The sequence below is a fragment of the Panthera uncia genome (genome assembly GCF_023721935.1).
Source record: "Panthera uncia isolate 11264 chromosome D3 unlocalized genomic scaffold, Puncia_PCG_1.0 HiC_scaffold_8, whole genome shotgun sequence".
Classification (NCBI taxonomy): Eukaryota; Metazoa; Chordata; class Mammalia; order Carnivora; family Felidae; genus Panthera; species Panthera uncia.
In genome coordinates this window covers 72,441,869-72,456,353 of record NW_026057586.1, presented here as the reverse complement: position 1 = coordinate 72,456,353, position 14,485 = coordinate 72,441,869, and the positions used below count along the sequence as shown (strand labels likewise).

Below are 14,485 nucleotides of genomic sequence, written 5' to 3'. Positions count from 1 at the left end.
GGAAATCATAAATATACTATCCTTAATGTGCTGGATACTTGTCTTTGAGGTGTTTTTCCAGTGGTGATAATGCCTTTGCACTGAATCATTTATACTCTTTCCACCAGTTCTTCTGGTGATGAATAGTAAACATTTTAATGATGAGTAATTTTTGAGGAAGGCTGTGCTTTGAGGTCATGAAATAAAGCAACACTGACTAGCCTAAGCTGAAATCCAGTACATGAACCATCACTAGTTTGTTAATCATTTAGGCTAGCAAACTAAGCACAGACTTGTGTATCATTAGGAATGCAAAATCCGAAGTTGACTTTTTGGGACCCAAATTTCATGAAGTATCCATGTGATAAATAAACCTTTTCTACCTCCTTCCCCCCCCCCCCCCCCGAAACAATTGCATAAGCATGCAGTAGGCTTAGCAGCAAAACATGTGGCATTTAGAGATACTCAGTTGTCTATAAGCTCAATGTGATCCAACAATGTGGCTGCCACAAAAGCTGTTAAAGCCTTAGGCTGCATATTGAGAGGTGTAGTATCTAGAGCACACCTGAAATTTATCTAGCTCTGGGCTAGATACAAAGCATGTAAATCATCTTGAATACATCCGGAAAAGAAAGAGTGATGTTGGTGAGAACATTTAACAACAACAGATAGTCAAAGGCACTGGGAACATTAGCAAAAAAAAAAAAAAAAAAAGCAAAGTCAGGAAGAATATTGTCACTTTATTCAGATTATCTGAAGGTGGCCACATAGATGCAAATATATTTGTTCCATTTGGCCCTAAGGAGAGGAGCTGGAGTCAATGGATAGAAACTCAGGGAAGCATATTTCAACCCAAAGCGGTTATTTCCAATAGGTGATCCAAAATGAAACAGGCTACCTCTGCAGACAATTAGTTCTCAGTGATTCTGGGTGTTCAAGTACAGTCTAGATGACCACTTGGTGGGAGTATTGTAGAAGAAAGGCAGTCATCAGATGGGTAGTTGAACCACATGGTCCATGATTTGTGTATATTGCTTTAACATGAATGAAAACAAAACAACTTAGGCATATTAAATCCAAAAAAGCATACACAGACCATAGAATAATACAAGACAGCTTGGTATCTGAAGAAATGAAAGTCAACAAGTGTGTTTTACTGAAGAATCAGGTGATGAGAAGATTTTATTATTAATAGTAGTAGTAGTGTATTTGGTTTGGTTGTTTTTAAAGGAAAAGGACCATTTTTATTGCTAGTGTGAGTGGACCTAGATTCTAGGACATAATAGTGACTGGAGTTCTGGTCACAGAATCAGAGGAAACAACTGTCTTGCGGTTTTAAAGGTAATTTCTTTCTTTCTTTTTTATTTTTTTAGTTTACTTATTTTGAGAGAGAGAGAGAGAGAGAGAGAGAGAGAGAGAGAGAGAGAGATCAGGGGAGGGGCAGAGAGAGAAGGAGAGAGATAGAATCCCAAGTAGTCTCTGCACTGTCAGTGTAGAGCCTGATGTGGAGCTCGAACCCATGAACCGCAAGATCATGACTTGAGCCGAAGTTGGATGCCTAACCGACTGAGCCACCCAGCCGCCCCCATAAAGAGTAATTTCAACTTGGAAATGGTTGGGGCTCAGAGTGGAAAAACACTATCTGGGGGTTAAGAGACCAAGCAAGTACACAGGTATACACACAGCCTATGGGTGAACCAAGTATACAGAAAGAATTAGATATTTGTGAAGCCAAGCCAAATGCATTTGTGTTCTGTACTTTATTTGCCATCTTAGATACTGGTATCTCAAAATCCTAACACTGAAGCAAAGTAGATTTTGTGTTCTGAGAGGCTGTAATGTGTGCTAATGATCCATCATGGAGGGCTTGCAGTACTGTTATAAGATACCAGTCTCTTTGCCCCACCAGGAACCTTACCACTGGCAAGTCCTGCCCTTAGTCCCAGGATCTGAATCCTACTTCATATCTCAACCTTGCTGCTAGCCCTGCTTGAATGAATGCCCCAAATTAAATAACTAGTCTACCTGTTTGAGGCATTAAGCCCTCCTGCACTTCAGCTCAGTACTTGAAACTACATTTTTTTTCTTTAAACTCAGGTCTTTCTCTGGCATCTCAGTCACCGTCCCCTTTTAAACTTGGCACTGCCAAAGACTTGAATCTAGATTTTGAGTCTCACTCTGGTTGCTGAGCCCTACTAGTTCTTGCCAGACTCTAACATGATCTACTGCCTTGACCACCAACTGCTAAATCTCAAGTCCCCAGAGCCTTATCTTTGGGTCTCTGTGGGTGCTATAGGTAAAGGCTTCAGTTTGCTAAGAATCAGGGCCCCCTTCATCACCATGAGCCTTTCTTACCATCCCAGGTTTCTCCCTGATTAAGGGAGTTGGTCTGACCATGCCATCTACACTTGAGGAGCCAAACCAATACTAGCCTGTGCTGGAGTAATCCATAGAAGCCCATCTTCCATACTCAGCCTCTGCAGCTACTAGCCAACAAGAGCTTCCTGAACCTGGTATCATGTGTTCTGCTGGACTTTGGGGCTGTGCTTCTGGGCTCCCCTGCCCCATCTCTGTTAACCTAATAACTGGGTACTTTTCCTGTCTGGACTTTAAAGAGTTAGTTTTAGCAGTCCATGGAGAGCTGTATAGCTTGTCTCACAAGGATCTTAAAGGTGCTTAATATTTGTTCTCTTCATTGGTTAGTTTTATAAACATGTGTTGAATGTGCCAGACATTGTGCTAGGCACTGGGGTGAAACATGAATAAGTTTTGGTGCTTGTTTTCATCATCATAATAGTAGCCGTATAGAAATTTCTGGAGCACCTGCTATGTACCAGGCACTGTGGTAGGCCTCTAAGAGACAGACTTTATAGGGTATGGAAGGTGAGCTATAACGGGGCAGGAGGAAAAGCTGGGTAGTTTGTATTATATACATAAGGCTCCAGTGCTTGATAAACAATAGCTGTGTTTATAATATTATGTGATAACATTACTGAAAGTGCCACACAGGTCCAGAGGTGGGAGAACAAACATCTGAGCCGGAAGGATGTGTGGAGGACACAGGAAGGTCAATCCAAAAAAAGAAAAAGCAAGACTGCAAGCAGAAAATGGTGACCATTGCAGAGTAGCCAGTCTGTCTGGAACACCAGAGTAGATAAAGCGTTGCGCTGCATCAGTGTATGGAAAGATGTCTGGAGAGTTCTAGATAGATGTGTGCTAAAGAGAGATTTTAGCCATGAAACCATTAACCATATTCACAAGAGAAAATGACTGCGTGAAATTGTAAAAACCGGAAGGATCAGACAAGCCTGAAAATTATCCAATTAAAGGAAGGAAGATTGCAGACTGCTTAGTCACCTGAAGAGAGAGAGTAGACCTTACAAAATGAGAGGAGATGATTACATCACTTAAGCGAGCATTGATCAACATGGTTGGCAGGACAAGTGGAAATGTTTTTCTCTTAAATAATTCAAGCCTGCTGGCTTCCAGTTCAGTTTAAGATAGTATAAACGTCTGCTATATATAAATGTGTATGGCATTCCAGTGGTGAATGAGTAGAATTTAAAAGAGGAATAAGTAAAACTTACTGTCTGTTTTCAACTGAGTGCTCATGAATAAAACCCCTGATGGTAAATACACAATAGCTTTCAGTTGAACACATTATATAACGACAAGGAAATAGTATTTGCTTGTTGACCCGACTATAACATACTTAAGCCATATAGTAATAATATAATCAGAGGGTGTCAGGTCTGATGATTTAAAAACATTTCTATTTCTAATGTGTATTTCTATAAGGTAGACTTAATTCAAGTTCTATGACAAATTTTCATGGCTGGTTGTTTATATTTTCATGAATTGATAGGTTATAGAAAGCAGTGGGAAAACAAATGAAATTAAAAGAGTATTAAAAGTTATGGCTACGGTGCACTTGGGTGGCTCAGTCAGTTAAGTGTTGACTCTTGATTTCAGCTCAGGTCATGATCCCAGGGTTTTGGGATTGAGCCCTGTGTAGGGCTCCATGCTGAGTATGGAACCTGGTTAAGGTTCTCTCTCACTCTTCCTGTGCCCCTTCCCCACTCACATGTGTGCTCGCTGTCTCTCACTCTCTCTCTCAAAAAAAAAAAAAGAAGAAAAAGTTTAGGGGTGCCTGTATGGCTCAGTCAATTAAGCATCTGACTCTTGATTTCAGCTCAGGTCATGATCTCACAGCACGTGAGTTGGAGCCCTGTGTTAGACTCTGCATTGACGGCGTGGAGCCTGCTTGAGATTCTCTCTCTCTCTCTCTCTCTCTCTCTCTCTCTCTCTCTCTCTGCCCCTACTCCCCACTCATGCATCTGCTTTCTTGCTCTCTCATAAATAAATAAACATTAAAGTTATGGCTACATGAGATGAGATTATATTAGTGTTGCTATCCTTTAAATAACTTTACCATTCATTGGGAAACAGTGCTCTTATTTTTTTCTAAAAAGACTCTTTAAAAAATTTTTTTTAAATGTTTATTTATTTTTCAGAGAGAGAGAGACAGAGCACGTGCAGGGGAGAGGTAGAGAGAGACAGAGACACAGGATCCAAAGCAGGCTCCAGGCTCTGAGCTGTCAAGCGGGGCTTGAACTCAAGAACTACGAGATCATGACCTGAGTCAAGGTTGGCACTCAACTGACTGAGCCACCCAGGCACCCCAACAGTGCTCTTATTTTATTGGAAGCAGAACAGTATGGTAACAAAATTATAAGTTTTTAACGTCCTGGCAGAGCTATCTATTAGTTTTATAACTAATAAAAGTTACTTTTCTGTACCTTCTTTTCCTATTCTTTCACATGAGATGATAGTACTTAGGTGTATGGCTGCTTCAAAGGTTAAATGAAAAGCAGATCTGTAAAATAATTAGCAATACAATGCCTAGTTCTCAGTAAGGGCAACCCTTCCCCACAGTGATTTTGTCACTCCTCAGGATATTTGGAAAGCCTCTTCCATCCCTACAGAGTCTGTGGCACAACCTCTGGAATAATCTTAATGCTGATGCTCAAGAAATCTAGTTTGGGTTGTTTTGTTTTGTTTTGTTTTGTTTAGCGTTTCAAGGAGGGGAGGTTGAAGGAAGATTTTATTTTTGAAAAACCAAAAACAAGAAAAATTAACTCAAAGCTAAGTTATTGGGTGATCAAATTTGAGATGTTAGCAAAGTGTGTCAATAAAATTTGGGTTGTAGACGGACCCTGAAAGCAACTCCGGAACAGAGAATTTCCAGAGAAGTGTTGAACAAAAACAGCGTTTGTGTATTCAGTTTCAGATAGATAAGTTCTTGTATGTTTAAATGTCAGCTTTATTTTATTATAATCATACCTCATTTCTGTGGAAAGTGATGCAAAACAGCATTGATAATAGAGACTAGCAGAGTGTGAAGAGAAAATAAAACTGTAGCAAATACATAGAGGCCGTCCTACTGGCATAGAGTTAATTAAAATGTTTAAAAATTCTATCTTTATATACAACTCAAGCCTGGGTACAAATAATTTTAAAAGTCACATTTCTAAATCTAACTATAGTAAGACCTATTACATTATCTCAGAGCAGAACAGTCCTACTTTGTCTTCAACTCAGTATGCCTTCAAATGAAGATACCTTTCTCTTTTTAAAAAAAACTTTTTTAGTAATTAATTTATTTAGAGAGAGACAGAGAGTGAGTGGGGGAGGGGCAGAGAGAAGGAGAGAGAGAGAATCCCAAGTAGGCTCCACAAGCTCAGCACAGAGCCTGATGTGGGGCTCAAACTCGTGAACCACGAGATCATGACCTGAGCTCAAACCAAGAGTCAGATACTTAACCAACTGAGCCACAGGCACCCTGTGGTTACTAACATCCTTCTTTCAGCTTCCCAGACTTAAAAAAACTTCAGTGTAGGGGCACCTGGCTGGCTTAGTAGATGGAGTACGTTCCTCTTGATCTCAGGGTTATGAGTTCAACCCCCACATTGGGTGTAGAGATTACTTATAAATAAAATATTACCCCCCCCCAAAAAAAAAAGAAAGAAAAGAAAGAAAGAAAACTTAAGTCTGATTCTTATTTCTTTTTCAAATCATTTTTAAAGTTTATTTATTTATTCTGAGAGGGAGCGACAGACTGAAAGCAGGGGAGAGGCAGAGGGAGAGAGAATTCCAAGCAAGCTCCACACTCAGCACGGAGCCCAGGGTGGGTCTCGATCCCACAACCATGAGATCATGACCTGAGCTGAAATCAAGAGCCGGTTGCCCAACCGACTGAGCCACCCAGGTGCCCCCTGATTCTTTTTTCTTACATTAAACCTGTTACTATCCTTTCTGCCTTTGAAATGTCTTGCATTCTGCCCCTTTTTCAGTCTTACTTTATCCACCATCATCACCTTCTTTGCTGGAGCTGGCCTGGATCACCGTATTCTCTAGGAAGCTCATTTCTCTGATTTCTTTTGTCTCCTAATAGAGCTGTTTTAGATTATTTTTCCTAAAATAACACTCCCATCGTATGTATGTATTTGTTACAAGACCTAACACATTGATTTATAAGTAATTATTTATGAGGTACTAATTTGAGTACCCGAGTACCTGTCTCTGCTTGGATTTTGATATCTTTGAAAGCAGGAACTATGTTACTTATCTGTGCCAACAGTGCTTATTACACAGCGGTATGGCCCCAATTAAGTTATTTACCTACTCTGTGCTTCATTTTCTCATCTGTAAAATGGTGAGAATAGTATCTATCCCAAAGCTCTGCTGCATTAAAAGAGCATGCATGTGTGTATCAAAAGGTAGCTTTTGTGTTATGATAGCTTTTGTGTATGGTTGCTTTTGCATTATTGGAGCACTCAAAAACAGTTACAGCTTTCTTATTTGAGGCAAACTCCTTTTTTCCTGACTCTTGAGGGTCTCTGTTTTCTGGACCACCTTATCTCTCCAGGTTGGTCTCATTGTCCCCCAACATAATCTCCCATCTCCCCATTAGGTCACACTGCTTTTTGTCCAGCCAATGCTCGGTGCTATTTACCATACCATTTCCATCCTGGAGCATCCTGCTCCTTCCACTGTCCCCTTGCAAACCCCACCCATCCTTTAAGGTCCTCAGGAACTCTCTCCTCCTGTGTGAGGTCTTCACCAGAAGTCCACCTTACACCCACCTTTTTCTTCTGAGCTGCTCTGGCATTTGCAGTTTGTATCTCAGTTTATGTACTTAATACTGTAGTTTCTTATGTTTATTTTGTCTCTCCAAAAAGAATATAGGCTCCTAGACGATAAGGAGTATATTATATTTCTTTCATATTCTCTACTATCCATGGCATTGTTCTGGGGTTGTATTCATTCATTTAATAAGCTTTTTAAATGCATATTTAATGACTCTAGTAGGCAGTGGGATATGATATTAATAAGAGATGCCTCCATTCTAATGGGGAGCTAGAGATATAAATATTCAGGATTTTCTATGGTCAGTGCTAAGGAAGATTTTAGAGCAGATGATTAATGCTCAGATCTATTAATTAGGTAAATCACAGATCTGAGCAGAGGGTGAGCTGGGTGGGTGACTGGAAGCAAGGGCTTCCAGTTTAGAGCATTAGCTGTGGCATGACAAAGGCCTGAACTTAGCACTGTACGTAGAGAGGGTGAATTTAGGAAATATTGTGGGAATAAAAGGGATTTGTGACCACTCAAATACAGAATATGGAGGATAGAAAATACATCCAAGATAACTCAGGCTTCTCACTTGAACATTAGTTCGATGGTGAAACCGTTTGGGAAACAAGAGCCATGGGGGGGGGGGGGAAGCGAATTTGGAGATTTAGATACCTATGGAACCTCCAAAGAGATACCCTGTGATCTGGAGTAAATAGTGGTGGTTGAATCCATGGGAGTGGAAGAGAGCACCTGGACACAGGATGCAGAAAGATGAGAGGTTGAAAGTGACTGAGACAGCAATGTTCACAGAAGTCAGAGGAGATGCAGAAATGAGCAGGCCACTCAAGGTCAGAGTGCCAAGCAGTTGTTAATGCTCCAGGGGTCAATTCACAAGTGTGTATTGAATTTAGAGTTTGGGAGAGCACTGAAATGGGCTAAGCTGTCCCTAGCAGTTCAATATATAGTGGCCAAAATGAATTGAATAGGGAGAAGGAAGGGCCAACTGTGAGGATAAACGTTCAATAAGCTTGGAATGACAAGAAGGAGAAAGAACAGTTCATTGAGGATGAAGTCTGGCTATTTGAAAAAATGAAGCTCTTTTGAATGTTTTTTGTGAAAAAAAAGGGAAGGAGCCAGAAGGTGGAGAAGGCAGTGTCTGTTGTGTGCTGGGCTATCTACAAACCCTTTCATACATTCTTTGTTTCCATTCTCATCATCACCTTGAAGTGGGGTCTCCTGTCCACTTGACATATGGGGCTTGGCATGGCTAACTAACTTACCCAGAGGGGTGAGGATTTGTTGGACTACAAAGACCAAATACTTTCTACCACATGTTACTGTTTCCAGGCCTTTCTCACTCCTTTAAAATTTGTTGGTTCAGATTTAGAAGGAGGTGGGAAGGAATGGGGCCAATGTCACTGTATAGAGACTGCCTCAGGAGCAGTAAGAATACTATCGCCATGACAAGAGGCGGGATGTAAAGAAGAATCTGAACAGAGTAAGGCCTGGAGATGGACACAGGGAGCTGAGGGGACATACCAAGCCTAAGTTGATCGTCTCCTAAGAAGGGGGAGCAGAAGAGGGTAGAGCGAAGATATAAAACACTAACTGGATGATTGACAATTAGAAATCATCACTGAATAGCAGTGTTTAAAGTACTTTGGTAAAAGAAGGGAAAGTTGGTTAAAGATTTTAAAGATTTTTTTATCCTATCTGAAAATGCTTTCACTTTCTTGGGATTTAAAAAAAGGAGAAAGCAAAAAGGAGCCAAGTTAAAAAAAAAAAACAAACAACTTTCTAAAAAGGGGTAGGAAGAATTAGAGGATCACTATATGGTAGAAAAACTATATGAAAGTATTTTTATGTTTATATAAATTTAAGTTCCATTCCCTAAAGAATAAGTGATAAAATATCAAAGAACTCCAGATTCTTAAGATGATGCAGAGAACCCAAGGCCTTCTGATATAACAGAGAACACTGAACCCTGGTGTGAACAGCCTTCCTCGAATCCTGGCTTTGTCACTAGGTAATTCCCATCATCCTCTAGGTCTGTTTTCTCAGCTGCAAAATCTAGGGGTTGATCTATGATATCTGAAGTGCTTTTGAGCTCGGAATAACTGTGCTGGTGTTTGGATGCAGCATAACATAATAGTTAGGAGCACAGACTTTGGGAGTCAGGATGCTACAGTATCTCAGCACCTCACACCCAAGTTGTACAACAGTAGGCAAGTGATTAGCCTCTCTGGGCCTCAGTTTCCTTATCTGTCGACTAGGGATACTAATAGTGAGTAACCTACTAAGCGGTTATGAGGATTCAATGAAAAAAAATCTATAAAAAGTGCCTGAGAACAGTAAGTACTAGAGAAATAGAAGCTATTATAGTTATAGCCTGTTATAGATGCTGTTATTCTGATACTCTTGCCACCACTGAGATCACACAGTTGCACCTACGTGTGGTTGCAAGGAACAGAAGGTAAATGGAATTAACCAATTGGAGTGTGCCAGGTTCCCCTTTTGGGAAAGGAATGAAAGGAATCTTCAAAGATCTGAGTGGTCAGGACCTCTGAGTTATGATTCAGCCACAGTCAACTGTCAAATTTTCCCACAGCTCAGTGGAAAGTCACTGAAGACTCCGTGAAAACAGTGCCACCCCTCCTTCAGTGTTTCTCTGCTAGGACATGCTGCTGACTCTGGAGGTCTGACTGGATCAGTGTTCCAGCAGGGAGAGGATAGGATCTAAGCAGGCTTGGTAGATTTACCAACCCAAGTACTAAGCATCTGCAAGTGCTTCTGATGTGCCAACAGTGTTGCAAGTCTCAAGCCTGTGAGACTTTGTTGTCACCCAACTGTGGGGCACCATTGTTGTGGGTGTATGGATTGTTTTTCCAGGCAGGAACAATGATGTAGTGAGGGTCACAGTTATTTTCAGAATTTGGAATTTCAGGTCTCCATTCCCTGTGCCTTTCTCTGTGTGTAAAGTTAAGATTATGGACACCACCTTGAGAGAGAGCACATATTAGTGATAGTCACTAAGATTTTAAAGTTTTCTCAAATTACCCCAGCAGATGGGGTGCCTGGGTGGCTCAGTCATTTAAGCGCCTGACTTTGGCTCAGGTCATGATCTCAAGCCTTGAAGGCTGGTGAGTTCAAGCCTTGTGTTGGGCTCTGTGCTGACAGCTCAGAGGCTGGAGCCTGCTTCTGATTATGTGTCTCCCTCTCTCTCTGTCCCTTCCCTGCTCACACTCTGTCTGTCTGTCTCTCTCTCTCAAAAGTAAATAAACATTAAAAAAATTTTTTTTAATTACCCCAGAATTAATGTCCATTAATGTAACTGGACACAGTTTAAACAAAAGTGGAAACACTCACACATTTGCTTATAGTTCTAACATCTTTTGAAATCTTCTTATGTCACTTTCTCAAATTTGAGTTCATGATCCCTTTTGTTGAGTGTTTCTCCCCCTTCCTCTTTTTAGTCTTGCAGAGGAAACCTGCAGCTAGTCCTGCCCTGTGATGTTCAAGTAACTGTTGGTGACCTGCTAAAGCTCTTTTTACTTCTTATGTTTGCACTTTCAAGAGTGGACATGGTATGGTGCAAAGCTAGTTTGGATTTTTCCCTGCATTGAGGCCTACTCAATACAGGAATAGACTTTAAAACCTAGGTCTTTTGTCTAGGTGGGAACTTCTTATAGCTGACCCAGGACCAGATCCTAGATGCCATTCACCAGACATTGGTCATCATAACACACCTTTTAATAGCATTTTAGGGGCCCTGGCATCTTCACTCTGAAAATTTCTGCTCTTAGCCTCACCATTTCTCTGTGTACTTTTTTGTCTTTAGGTAGATCACTAGGGTCTCTGCCCTTTGCAGAATAATCTACTCCATGGTATTTGAAATGACATACAACATCTTTATAGATAAAGATACTGAAGCCCAAAAAAAGATAATTGACTTGCCCAAGTTCATACACACATTAATAGAGGTCAAGCCCAGAATGCTGACTTCTCTGAATCCTGCTCTGTACTGAATCTGTTAAATTAGTGAGCATCTGGGGTGCCTGGGTGGCTCAGTCGGTTGAGCGTCCGACTTCAGCTCAGGTCACGATCTCGCGGTCCGCGGGTTCGAGCCCCACGTTGGGCTCTGGGCTGGTGGCTCGGAGCCTGGAGCCTGCTTCCGATTCTGTGTTTCCCTCTCTCTCTGCCCCTCCCCTGTTCATGCTGTGTTTCTCTCTGTCTGAAAAATAAATAAACGCTAAAAAAATTAAAAAAAAAATTAGTGAGCATCTTCTTTTAAAGGAGGGGTTAGGATGAGTGAAGGGAATGAGACTCAGTGAAGAAAGGATAGGGCTGAAGCATAGAACCCAGGCAGAGAGAGGGCTCTGGTTAAGCAGAAGGCCCAGGCAAGCAGTGGGTAACTGGTTATAGGTGGTTAGAGGAGATGCCACAGGGTGAGAAAAAGGCACAGAGAGAGTTGAGAGACCACCACTGCTTGTCCTACTTGAAAATCTCACCCAGCCAAACAGATACAAATACCCCTCTAGAACTTACTATTTCTACAGCTGTGAAATAACTGCTGCTTATCTTTCCTCCAGGAGATTCCTTGGAATGAAACCAATGGGAGATCAGGGTTTGGGAGAGTCTCATCAGAGCAGATGGGCCAGCAGCAGCCAGAAAGCTTGTTGCCTTTGGCTGAGAGCACCATCCTGGATCTGACGTCTTGTGAGTAAACCCCAGCAGGCTCAGCCTTAGGCCAGAGTGAAGTTGGCCTGCTTCTCCTTGAAGAGGAACCTAATGTACTCCCACATCTTCCCTCCCCTCTTGTTGATGTGAAAATCACATTCCCAGAGAGCTCTTCAACTTAAAGCCATGTTGCCCATTAACAGCCCTTGGGAGGATGGCTTCTTAGTGCTTTTGGTCCCTTGGTATATTTGAAAGTATGCTGCATGAACGATCAGGAGGCCTGGGTTCTGGTTCTTACCCAACCACAGTTTTTCTTGGGGCCTTAAGCAAATTTTTCCTCCCTAGGCCACAGTTTTTCCTAGCTATAAGGTTGTTTATAATAATGATAGTTTCCATTTAGGAAATACTCATTTTTATGTGCAACATATAATTTCATAGAATTCTTTCAATAATCAGTCCTATGAGATAGGCACTGTTATTGTCCCATCTTACAGATAAGAAAACTGAGGCTTAAGAATTCTCATCCCCTAAACATCCTATTCAAATCTCTAGCCCCCACCCCTGGCCAACACTCCTTTCTCTGCTTTATTTTAGCTATAGCACTTAGTTCCACATGAAATACTATATATTTTACTTTTTTGTTTGCCCTTTCTCCCTACAAAACTGTAAGCTCCATTAAGGAATGGATTTTGTCTTTATGTTGTTGTTGCTCATTTGCTGTGTTTCCAGGGCTTAGAATAGCGCCTGGCACATGGTAGGCACTCAAATATTGGTTGAATGAATAAAATGGATGAATGATTTCTTGGTAGGAGTATAAATTGGACTCTATAGAAGTCAATTTTGCAATGTTAATTTTCTTTTTTTTTTAAGAAAAAGCTCCACACTGGGTATATCCAACATGGGGCTTGAACTCATGACCCTGAGATCAAGAGTCAGATGTTTAACCGACTGAGCCACCCAGGCACCCCTAGAGAATATACTCTTATGGTACACTTGTTTTTTTCTTTGTTTTTTGTTTTTTATGTGTTTTTTTAGTGGATACACATTTTTATTTTTATTTATGTATTTAATTTGGCACACTATTGTCTTTTAAGTTTCCTTTTTCAGCAATCTTACTGAGATACAAGTCACATATCATATCATTCACCCATTTAAATCATTTATATTCGTTTATTAAAAAAATTTTTTTAGTGTTTATTTTTGAGAGAGATAGAGCATGAGCGGGAAGCGCAGAGATAGAGGGAGATACAAAATCTGAAGCAGGCTCCAGGGTCTAAGCTGTCAGCAAAGATCACAATGCGGGGCTCAAACCCATGAACTGCAGGATCATGACCTGAGCTGAAGTCAGAGGCTGTTTTTTTTTTTTTTTTTTTAATTTTTTAAATGTTTATTTATTTTTGAGAGGGAGAGAATATGAGCAGGGGAGGGGCAGAGAAAGACACAGACACAGAATCTAAAGCATGCTCCAGGCTCTGAACTGTCAGCATAGAGCCCAACACGGGCTCAAACTCACCAGCCATGAGATCATGACCTAAGCCAAAGCTGGATGCTTAACTGACTGAGCCACCCAGGTGCCCCCTCCATTTAAATTATTTAATTCAGTGGTTTTGCTATATTACATTATTAATTTTTTTTAATTGTGGTAAAATATGTATAATATAAAATTTTCCATTTAAACCATTTTAAGCATATAATCAGCAGCATTAATTACATTCACAAAGTTGTACAACCATCACTACCTTTTCCAAAACTTTTTTACCCCCCAAACAAAAACTCTGTAACCATCATAATAGTCTTTTGTAATGTTTGATTTTTAAAAATCTGTGCATGTGTTACTTTTTTATTCTAAAAACTAATTTAAAAAAGAAAGTAAGTCAGGCTTAGAAATTTAATAACTTGTCCAAAATTCCATAGCTCAAAAACAAAAAAAAACAAAACAAAACAAAAAATTCCATAGCTCATATTCCGTGGCAGCAACCACCAGTTTAAAAATGAAATAATAAAAATTCTTACAAGAATCAGATTTTAATCATCTTTCTGGTTACTGTAAGGGGTGTTAGATATAATCTAACCCCTTCGTTTTACAAATGAGATAACAGACTCAGAAGTAAGATAGCCATCCCAAGTCAGGATGTGCATCAGAAGCAGGCCTCCTAATCTAAGGGATGGTGTTCAGAGTGGGTCACAGAAGAGGTCTCTTGCCCTTGACAAAAAGTGAGGCTTGAATCCCTCCTGCCCAAAAGGGATTTAAGAATCTCCCACTTTAGATCATTCTTGTATGTACCCTGTACCATACTGCCTTACTCATAGGGGATAAGGCCATTGTACCCTGATACCATTGTTTCTGTTCATCTGAAACCATGTAGCAAACCTTTAGCACATATCTCAATTTTTACTTCCAAGAAAATGTCTGATTCCCCTAGCACATCCAAATCCCCACTTGATTCTTAACTCTTATGAAACATTATTATTTAAAGCACATAATTAGCAATCAGAGAATGATGTGAGACATTTTATAGCTATGTCAATTTATGAATCCATTCTGCCCACTAGTGTAAACTCCGGGAAGACAGGAATTGGGAGGTTGATTCCTCGTAGTAGGTACACAATAGATGGTTGATTGGGTTAATTGAGCTGAAAAATAGCTATGGTATGAGATATGAATTTGGGGGGTTTTGTTTTTGGTTTTTGA

The 14,485-nt window shown here is 40.5% G+C and overlaps 1 long non-coding RNA gene across 1 annotated transcript in view; it reads left to right on the top strand.

Moving 5' to 3' along the window:
* The first annotated feature begins 11,494 nt into the window (after positions 1 to 11,494).
* The window catches only part of LOC125914017 (uncharacterized), a 33,161-nt gene continuing 30,170 nt past the window's right edge, over positions 11,495 to 14,485 (top strand). The window contains exon 1 of the long non-coding RNA XR_007455180.1: positions 11,495 to 11,832. This is a non-coding gene — a long non-coding RNA (uncharacterized LOC125914017). The remainder of the gene's footprint in view (positions 11,833 to 14,485) is intronic.